Here is a 10077-nt window from a genome sequence, read left to right on the forward strand (position 1 = left end):
TGTGTGGTATCCAGTCTTTTGCTATTGCTACTAAGTGCTACTGTTGCTACCTAGTGCTACTAAGAACACACCTGGGCACTTCAGTTTGGTGTCCATTCATAAAAATGTTTCATAAAAGGTTCATATGTCTAGGAGTGGAAATGCTGGGCCCATTTTATAGATACGGAAGCTGAGGCTCAGAGAGGTTAAGGAAACTGTTCAAAAAAAAAAAAAAAAAAGGAAACTGTTCAAGCTCACGCAGCTAATAAATAACCAGGTCCAGGATTTGAATCCAGGACTACCATGAAGAACAGAGGTGAGGAAGTACTCAGAGAGAGGGGACGTAGGGGGCAATCCGAATAACAAGGAAACTTTATATTTTATAACCTTGAGACTAGAACTTATAATTACTGAATGTTTTCAGTATTTTGCATTCCTGCCTCAAGGCTCTGGCCCATGCCCGGCTTAGGAACCTCCAGCCAGCCCTGGTTCTGGATGAAGTGACATGGCCCTTTAATCCCCAGGGCGGACTGCTTAGTTACAGAAGTGGCAAAGCTTTCTGTGTTGCAGAAGCACCGTTCCAGGGTCACCTCCTCTCTCCTACCGCATGAGGTGCTCCCAGACTCTGCCCCTGCCCAGCACCACGCTCCCCCAGGGCACACACACCACGCCGGAGCCTCCCCTGTTGATGGGCAGCCTCAACCCTCGCTGCTCTGGCCCCGCCTGCCCCCTCCACCCCAGGCACACACACTACCGAGTGAGGCCACCCACAGAGCCATTTAATCATCCTGAGTGCAAGGCCACACCACAGGCTCAGGCAAGGGGAAGGGAAAACAGGACTGCAGCTGTGCTGTGATGTCAGTGATGGGGCAGATGGGCATTCAAATAAAAATGAGAATTACCAGGCAAATATGCCCTTGGCAGAGCAGCTGTTCACTGGCCTCAGGCTTACAAGATTCCCAGATCTGTGTATATTTAAGCAATGGCAGGCCTATAAAACCCCTCCCCAGAGGGCCCCCAGGCGGAGATCCTGTTCCTCTGGACAGAAGCCTTGCTCTTGCCCAAAGCCACAGACCTGCCCTCACCCACGCCTTCACCTTCTCATGGAATTTGCAATCAATCTTAAGGGAGATTGGAATTGGAAAAGCTGATACTGAAGCCCTATAGATCGAGGGTCAGGGATATCACTGCCCAGGAAGGACAGCCCCGTGTTACGCTGGATCATCAGGGAACTGCCAGGCAGCCAGTGTGCATCATGTAAGAGTCCCGGGCAGCAGAGGTGGCTTTCCAAGAAGTTTCAGACTTGACTCTTGCCCTTGGTGAGCTTATACTCTGGGTTAAAAGAGGAAGAAAATGAAGGACAGATGAAAAGTTAAATAAATAGCTTAGCTCTCCTGTAGAAGAAGTGATCTAGGGATCCCTGGGTGGCGCAGCGGTTTGGCGCCTGCCTTTGGCCCAGGGCGCGATCCTGGAGACCCGAGATCGAATCCCACGTCGGGCTCCCGGTGCATGGAGCCTGCTTCTCCCTCTGCCTGTGTCTCTGCCTCTCTCTCTCTGTGTGTGACTATCATAAATAAATAAATAAAAATTAAAAAAAAAAAAAAAAAGAAGTGATCTAGAGAGGTCTTTTCTTCAGGAAGGCAAAGCAGAGACCCAGAAAGTGGTGGAAGGCCATGGCTAAGCACTGGGTCTGGTAGGACACATCCAGTCTGCAATCCCTCCCACCATTCCCCTGGACGAATGGCAATAACCCCTCCGAGCCTCAGGTACCTTTCTACAAAATGGGACAATAGTTCTGCTCCCTGGGGCTGTGGTGAGGATGGAGCAGTAAGATGTTTGTAAGTTCCAGTTATAAAATAAATACGTCCTGGGGATGTCCCGTACGGCAAGGTGACTATAATTAACAACACTGTGCTGTATTTTTGAAAGTTGCTGAGAGAGGGGATCTTAAAAGTTCTCACCACAAGAAGAGAAACTTGTAACTACGTGAGATGGTGCCTGTTCACTAGACTTACCGTGGTGACCGTTTCTGCAATATATACACATAGCAAATCAGGATGGTGTACACCTGAGACCAATAGAATGTTCTACGTCAATAATATCTCAATTAAAAGAACCGAAGCGAAAACAAGGTTAGCCCTGCCTCGTGATGATAAGGGGAAGAAAGTGTTTGTAAAACCTGGGCTTATAGTAGGCGCTTCATGAATAAGTAGCAGTGATCCCTACGCAAAGAAATGCATGCCCCCAGTCAAATTCTCTGCTCCAGCTCCATGATTATCGGATGTACCATATACTTCCTCACCTCGTCTGTTTCTTTCCTCTCTTTCTTGACTGGTTGTGGATGTGAACATGTAGCAGTTTTTTCTACAGCTTTAAAGAATATCTCCCAGCTCCCCTCTCCCCACCAACCAACTCCCGCCCCTCCCAGCACAGACCCCCTCCACCACCTAAGGTGGGGCTGGACCCGCCCTAGGGTAAGCAGGACCCGTCCTTGTGGAAGGGCAAGGGCAGTAGGCCAAAGCCCCGGGATCTCTCCACCGCAGCCTGGCATGGCTGGCTCCTGCCTCGCCTGCTGCTAGCCTGTCTGGCTCCAGGACAGATGCTTTCCCGGGGACAGGGAAGTGGAAGCAGGGGCAGGTGCTGCTAAAACACAAAGGCTGGCAGACGGGCCAGCTGCCAGAGTGCGGAGGGGACCCTGAGTGTGGGACCACAGGTGGGGCGGGGTGGGGCACATGACAAGCATCTGGACCACTGCACCCTGCCCACGGCTCACCTCCCAAAGCGAATGGCCCAGGCAGGCTGTGCTGAAGGCACCCTTTATTCTAGAGGCCAGGCTCCGGCACTGCTCCTCAAAAGAGGGCTTACCCCAGGCTGGTGAGCAGGTGGCCAACAGCTGCTCCCTCAACAGAGCAAGACTGTCTCCGTGGCTACAAAGCAGGCCCAGATGCCACCCCTCTGCGTGAGAATGTCTCCTCCGGCTGAGACAAGCCCCTCCGCAGAGCTGCCTGAAAAGGGCCATTTGCCTTTAGGAGGGGCTGGCTCCCCCAGCTCCCCTGGCTGCCCACAGGCACCATCGCCCCTCTTCTCTTGCAAGACCCCTTTCTCTTAGCAACTGGCTGCCCCGAGCCAGGAAAGCAAACCAATATATTCTCCAGGCTAATTGCTGTCTATTCATCTCCCCCAGGACCCCCTTTCTCCCCTCAATGCAGGGAGAGAAACTTTGCCCTACTCAGCATGCTGCCATCTGGGGGATTCTGTGATTTGAATGTGGTTATGATACAGAAGGTTCTAGAAGTTCCCTTCCTAGCTCCTCACCCCTTCCTTGCCATTTCCCGGGAGACGCTGCCAACCTGGGTCCTGTGGAGTTGTGGATTCAAATCACCCTTGCTATTGGTTACAAGTGATCTGAGAAAGCGCTTCCTGGAAAACCTTGACCATGGCATTTTTAAAGCACAGGATTAAAATAATTTCCCTTAACACCCCCAGCAAACACACACACACACACAGCCATTCCGTATTCGAGGTGGGCTCCACGCAGTCTACTCCAGAGCCACCTACGCCCTCCGCATCTTGAGCGAGAACATCCACCAGCTTATGTTTCCCGTGTTTCTCCAAAAGCGACAAGCGACAAGTCAAAAGTCAAAGTCTGGCTCCAGCATAAACTAGAACAGGGCATGCTGAAAGTGCCCCATCAGTTGATTTGGTTTTGCAAGACACAGGATTTTGTTTTTAAACTCTGTCAATTCAAAGTTCAGTTAATTTGTTTGCATATTGTGTGTCTCATTGGAAAGTCTGCATGATGAGTGAGAGTGATCCCTGTTATATTTAGGTCACAGGGCACGTAAGGAGAGGTCCCAATATCCTGACTGGAGCAGAGTACCGTGCTGAATGAAAAAAGGCACCTTGTTTTGTTTCTAAGTGACAGAGGTCCTGTTTTTCAAACACAGCTTACATTTGACCTACCGTGATACTTTCTACTGCCAACAGCCCCGTGACAGGTTCTGGGATGTCTGCAAACCGGAGTCTGGATCTCCAATAGTTGTGACTATGATTTTGGGGACACCTACACATACCAGCTCCTGCCCAGGTGCTTTGCCCATCTCATCTCCAATCCTCATAGCTGCCCTGCCTGGAAGTGTGGATACTCTTACCCCCTTTGGCTAATAGGAAAATAGAGGCTAGGAGAGGCTAAATTCATCCCCAGGGTCCCACACCCAGAATAAGCAACAGCTTCAGGACTCATTCTCAGGCACCTGAATCCCCATGTTCTTTCCTGCTGCGTGTTTAAGAAGAGAGCCCCTGCCCCTCTGGGTGCCAGCCAGACGGGCCTTAGTGCCTGAGGAGAGGGGGCTATGTCTCTCTCCGTGAGAAGGGCATGCCTGGAGCCTGGACCCCATGGATGTGCTCAACCCCCGGCAGATGCGGGAGACAGAGACCCAGCGTGTCCAGGGTTGTGAGTGGGGCCATGACTCAGTCTCCCCAGAAAGTGCCCTGCGAGATGGCAGCGGACAGATCGTCCTGATGGGGAGTGAGTGCAAAGAACAGGACAGAAACAAACTGGTGCAACTGCACCTGGATGCACCGCTCAGGAACAGCTCGGGCAGATAATTGGCTAATCCCATTTCCAGCTGGCTTTGCAGTACATCTCTCAGTGACCATCATTTTCCAGCCCAGGCCTTCAGCTTCTCCAGGAACCCACATTTTTGAGTGAGCAAAAGGTAAAGAACTGACCCCCCTTTCCACCCGTCCCCTCCCCTCTGCCTCAGCCTGCTGTTGGCACGTACTTGCATCCTTCCCACTGCAGAGGCAGCTCCGCTCCCACACCTTCTCCCCTTGCCTGCACCCATGCACCCCGCTTACCCTGCATTCCCTTGTAGTCCACAGCAAAGCAGAGGTTAAGAGCACCAGTTCTGGATTCACAGAGCCGGGGTTCTAAATCTAATTATGCCACCTACAGGTTGCATGACCTTGGCTATGGAGGTTCAGCTCTCCCTGCTTCAGTTTATCTTTATATGGGGATAATAAACCAAAACCGCATCTACCTGTTATGGGCTGAACTGTCTCCCCCCACCCCACCCCCACTCCCACCATTCGTATGTTGACACCCTAAGCCCCAGTACTTCAGAATGTGACTGGATTTGGAGACAGGCCTTCAGGGAGGTGATTTAATTAAAATGAGGTTGCTGGGGCAGCCCTAATCCAACCTGACAGGTGTTTTTACAAGAAGGGGAAGAGACCCAAGGGGCAAGGTCGCTGGGGAAAGGCCATGTGAGGACACAGCAAGAAGATGGCCTTCTACAAGCCAAGGAGAGAGACATCAGGAGAAGTTAATCTCACCTCGCACCTTGATCTCAGACTGCAGAACTGCGAGGGAACGTCTGTTGTTTACGCTGCTTGATCTGTGGTATTTTGTGATGGGAGGCCTAGCCAATCAATACCCTACCTCATAGCATCGCTGTGGGGTTTCAACTAGATGGAGATGGAGCATCTACATTGCCTTGCAAAGTTCCTGGCTCCTAAGGAGGGTGTCCTATTAGTACAGCCACTTCTGAACGTGAAGCCACTCACTTTCTGTAGCACTCATCTGGTAAGCCTTGTGCCAGTGTTATGAAGGGTTAAGTTCCTGTGAGAGCTAAGTCGGTTCCTTGAGGTCCCGGGTGGGGGGAGTAGATTTCTGGCCTCCGCCTCCAGCCTACCCAAGTGCCTAATCTATAAGGCCTGCTCCAATACACTTGTAAGATATAATATTCTTTCAATCAGTATCTAGGGACTAGAGTAGGGAACAAAGCAGACGGTCTCCAGGAAGTTTATGGTTTAGCGGGGAAGGAGGAGACACTGATCATGTAACATCCTTCGTTTTGAGTGGTGTCCTTCTGCTTCAACCAAGAAGCAAATGAGCTCTGAATGGAGGTGCCAGCTTGAGTCCCGGTGATCCAGTGAGAGAGAAGACCGCCGCTAGCACCCTCTGTGTGCCTACACTGTCCCCGGCACTGTGCTAAGCATAAGCAGGCTTCCATGTTAACTTACATTGTCTTCACAACAGCCCCAGGTGGTTGACTCTGTGGTTATTTTGGTTTTACAGATGAGAAGACTGAGGCACAGAGAAGTAACTGTCCTAGGCTCACACAACTTGTAAGAGCTAACAGCCGAGATTCAAACTCGGACAGTCTAGCATCAGAGCCCAAGTGATCAGCAAGAGAGTGCAGATGGAACCCCCGTCAAAGACAGTTCTCTCAGGCTTGTGGGTTTGTCTCCATGACTGAGCACGCAGCCACTGTGATGTGGGGTGGGGACTTGGTCTCCCCTCTGTGCTGTAGAATCAGTCATGGACAGGGGAGACAGTACCCATGACAGGTCCCCACACTTTCCCTCTAGTCTTCAGAATGGCTTTGTCCCATACCTCCTGGACAGGGGACAAGAACAGGCTTCAACTAAGAAATGCATCCACAGGAGGGAGTTATATCAATGACTTCTCTTTTGTTTTCCTCTGGCCACTTTGTTGATGTAGACAATAGGACCAGAAGGGATTTTGCTTGTTTTTCCCACATTCACTGCGTGTTAATGAGATGCTCAGCACAGTGTTAAGTGTTTTCCTCTGAAAGAGGCTCTGTCAAAGACTAGGAGACAGATCTCGGATCCAAAGGGTTCCAGACCAAGCAAACACTGCAGGGAGGGAGTAAAAACCAGCGAGGGGCATTCAAAACCTGTCCCACAGAGAAAAAGGCCAGGGGCTAGAGAGAATTTGTGAAAGTGTTTGGAGAGAGCTTTTAGCATATGGCGAGTCCAGCCCCGCCACCCACGGGGCTAAGTGCCTGCCTGCCTCTCCCTTCTCCCCTAGGGAGAGTGGGTACAGCGGGTCCCTTGGAGAGCCTGACATGTACCCCTGAGGCGTGGAAGCCTGACCCCATCCTGAAAAATCAAAAACATGAGCTATGGGTTGGCAGCAGGGCACCTGCTGCCTTGTAATTCTGGGGGCAAGTAAGACCCAAATGCTTCCAACCGGCCAGCTGCGAACCTCTGAGAGAGAGAGAGACTGGTATGGGGTTATCTGAGGACCCCTCCTAAAGGGTGTCCTGGAGGGACAAACAGACTGCAGCAGAGAGAAGTTAGGGCCCTTCCCCGGACAGAGCAAGCCATGAGTCAGAGTAGGAAAGTATCCAACCTTTTGGGGTCAGCTGGAGGTAAGAGGGGAGGACTCCTCAGAGACAAAGGGTCTCCAGGGAACTCAAGAAGGACCCAGCAGAGTTCTCCCAGGCCCCGAGAGCTGGAGGCCTATCCCCGAAGGTATGCAAGGCAGGTAGGACACCCTTGTCCCTCCTTCTCCTCCTTCTCTGCTTTTCTCAGTCCTGGAGGGGTCAGAAGTGGCAACAGAGGTGAGGTGTAGAAGGGGGGAAAGAGAGGAACCAATCACAGCCCCCCCACCAGTAGCATCCTCCTGTCTGCATCAGTCAGCTGCTACCACTCACCACTACGGGCCTTAGTCCACCAAACAGGAATTTGGAAGTGATCATTTGCGTTACAAAAGGCTTTTCAAAATGAGTGGGAAATATCAGAAAGGGAGAGGAACACGAAAGACTCCTAACTCTGGGAAACGAACAACAAACTAGGGGTGGTGGAAGGGGAGGTGGGCAGGGGTGGGTGGGGGCGACTGGGTGGTGGGCACTTGACGGGATGAGCACTGGGTGTTATTCTGTATGTTGACAAATTGAACACCAATAAAAAATAAATGTATTATTTTTTTTAAAAAAGGCTTTTCATTTAACCCAAAGCTTTCACCTTTGAAGAAATGTCAACTTTCCTTTAAAGACAGGCCTTCTGGGGCAGTTGGGTGGCTCAGTAGTTTAGCATCTGCCTTTGGCCCAGGTCATGATCCTGGGGTCCTGGGATCCAGTCTCCCATCGGGCTCCCATGGGGAGCCTGCTTCTCCCTCTGCCTATGTCTCTGTCTCTCTGTGTCTCTCAGGAATAAATAAATAAAATCTTAAAAAAAAAAAAAAAAGATCTTCTCCAGCACATTTTAATTATTTGGCTTATTAATATGTTATATATCTCTATGTCATCCTCGCACCCGACAAATGAGCTTCGACAAGCAGACACTACCCCTTATTCTCCTTCAGTCCTCTCCCCGGGGCCGGATCACCAGAACACACTTTTCCAGGACACACGGCTTGTACCAGGTGCGGTGCAGCCACAGCAAGAGCAGCCCACTCCATGTTCAGATTGCTCCAGCTGAACAAATACATAAACCATCCCTCAGCCTTTTCTCTCCCTGCATTTCGAGCAGTAGGTGGTGCTAATAAAAACACCACCTCCTATTTGGAGAGCACTTCACAGTTGCAGAGCCCCCCTCCTAACCCAAAGGCACCCCGCCCCGCCCCCACCCGCACTATCCCAGGCCATTCCCACCCCGAGGCCCCCCACGTGGCTGCCTCCCCACGGATGACCGCCAGCCGCGAGCCGCCCCTGCCTGGCGAGCTCCCCCCCCCCCCGTGCGCCCCACCCCGGCGGTGGGGGGGACCACGTGTCCTGGAAGCATCTCCTCGTGAAGTCAGCGGGCCAGAAACGTGGGCAGAGAGCGCGGGGCAGCGTGTTCAGGTTCTGTTTATTATGTTCTCACAGCCTTGTTTATAGTAAAGGTGAATGACATTATTCCACTTTGCACAGTAATGAAACGACGCGGCGAGATCCAACAGCCAAGCGGGTTATTGCGCGGATGAGCGGCTGCGCCTCTGCGGCCCGGCCACCTGGCCCCGCGCACAGGGAGCGCGGCCTCACCGCCCCGGGCGGCCCCCCACCCCCCCCCAACCCCCCCACCCCCCGCAGTCTCCCATCTGGGGCCCCGCACCCTGTGGGGACCTGGGAGGCCGCGGGCGCAGGAAGACGTTTCCGCTCTTGGCTTCTCCCTCCACGATCGCGCCAAGAGGCACAGGTTCTCAAAGGCAGGGGTGACCTCGCGGCCTCTGTCGCTTCCAACCCGGAGGGACGCGAATTGAAAGAGGGCGGCTGAAGGGCAGCGTCGGGCGGAGAATGGAAGTCCTCCGCTTTGCTGGGAAGTAGGCACAGACGGGGTCCGGAGAGCTCCGGGCACGCGCGTCCATGCGGCCCGTGGCCTCGGACGCGCCACTTTGCACCTGTCCCTTCTGCTCCAGGAGAAGCAGAGCCCAGGGAGCCGCCTCCCTTCCCCCGCAGGTGCCCTCCCCTGCCGCCTTCCCCGCTCCTACCCTCCCGCAGCTCTCAACACCGTGACAGTCCAGGGCCTGGGGGACTGGGAAGCCCCGGTTGTGCCAAGGAAAAGCAGCCAGGCCCTCCCTGCCCCCGAGCCTGGGCCTGCAGCGGGGACAGGACACCATCGCCCAGCTTTGGTTTGTTCAGAGCAGCAAGTTCTGGGGGGAGCACCAGAGGAGGAAACCAGCCTGGAACCTTCAGCTGCCCATCCAGCCGGAGACCAAAGAGGGGATCCTGAGGGCTCTGGAGCGAGAAGGGGTGACCCCACTGTGACCCCACTGTGGCCTTGGAGAAGCCCTCAAGAGCGTGATATTCCCAGGATGGGACCAGCTCCGCTGAGAAATTTGGACGTTGTTGCGCTGCCTCTGTCACCACTAGGGCACCCCCTCCGCCCCCTACCTGAGTTCCAGCCACCAGGTCGCAAGGCCTTGGCCACAGAGGCACAACCCAATGCAAATGGCCAAACACAGAGCGCGCGTGACAATGAGCAAACGAGGGAGAGGCCCAGGAGGCCAGCCTGGAGGAAGCACTGGGATGAGACTGGGATGCGTGACCAAACCCCTTCTTGGGCAGATACCCTTCAGCGCTCCCCGCCTCCGGCGCACCCGCCACCGCTGCGTGCAGCTGGGCCACAGACGTTTTTATCTCACAGGAGCACATCAGACTGAGACAACACAGAGACGCAGCCGCCCAGAGTCGGACTCGGGGCTGGCAGGTTCCTGTTGGCATCTGGGGGTGCGCCAGCCGCTCGGGCCCCTCCTCACTTCTCAGGCCCCCGCTGCCTTACCTCCTCCGCAGGGGAGTCACCTGGATGCCTTGGGTCCCAGCCACCAGCTGTTCTGGGGTGGGACATGTGGACCTTTAGGTTTGAAAA

Source organism: Canis lupus, chromosome 7, assembly GCF_011100685.1.
Source record: "Canis lupus familiaris isolate Mischka breed German Shepherd chromosome 7, alternate assembly UU_Cfam_GSD_1.0, whole genome shotgun sequence".
Taxonomy (NCBI): Eukaryota; Metazoa; Chordata; class Mammalia; order Carnivora; family Canidae; genus Canis; species Canis lupus.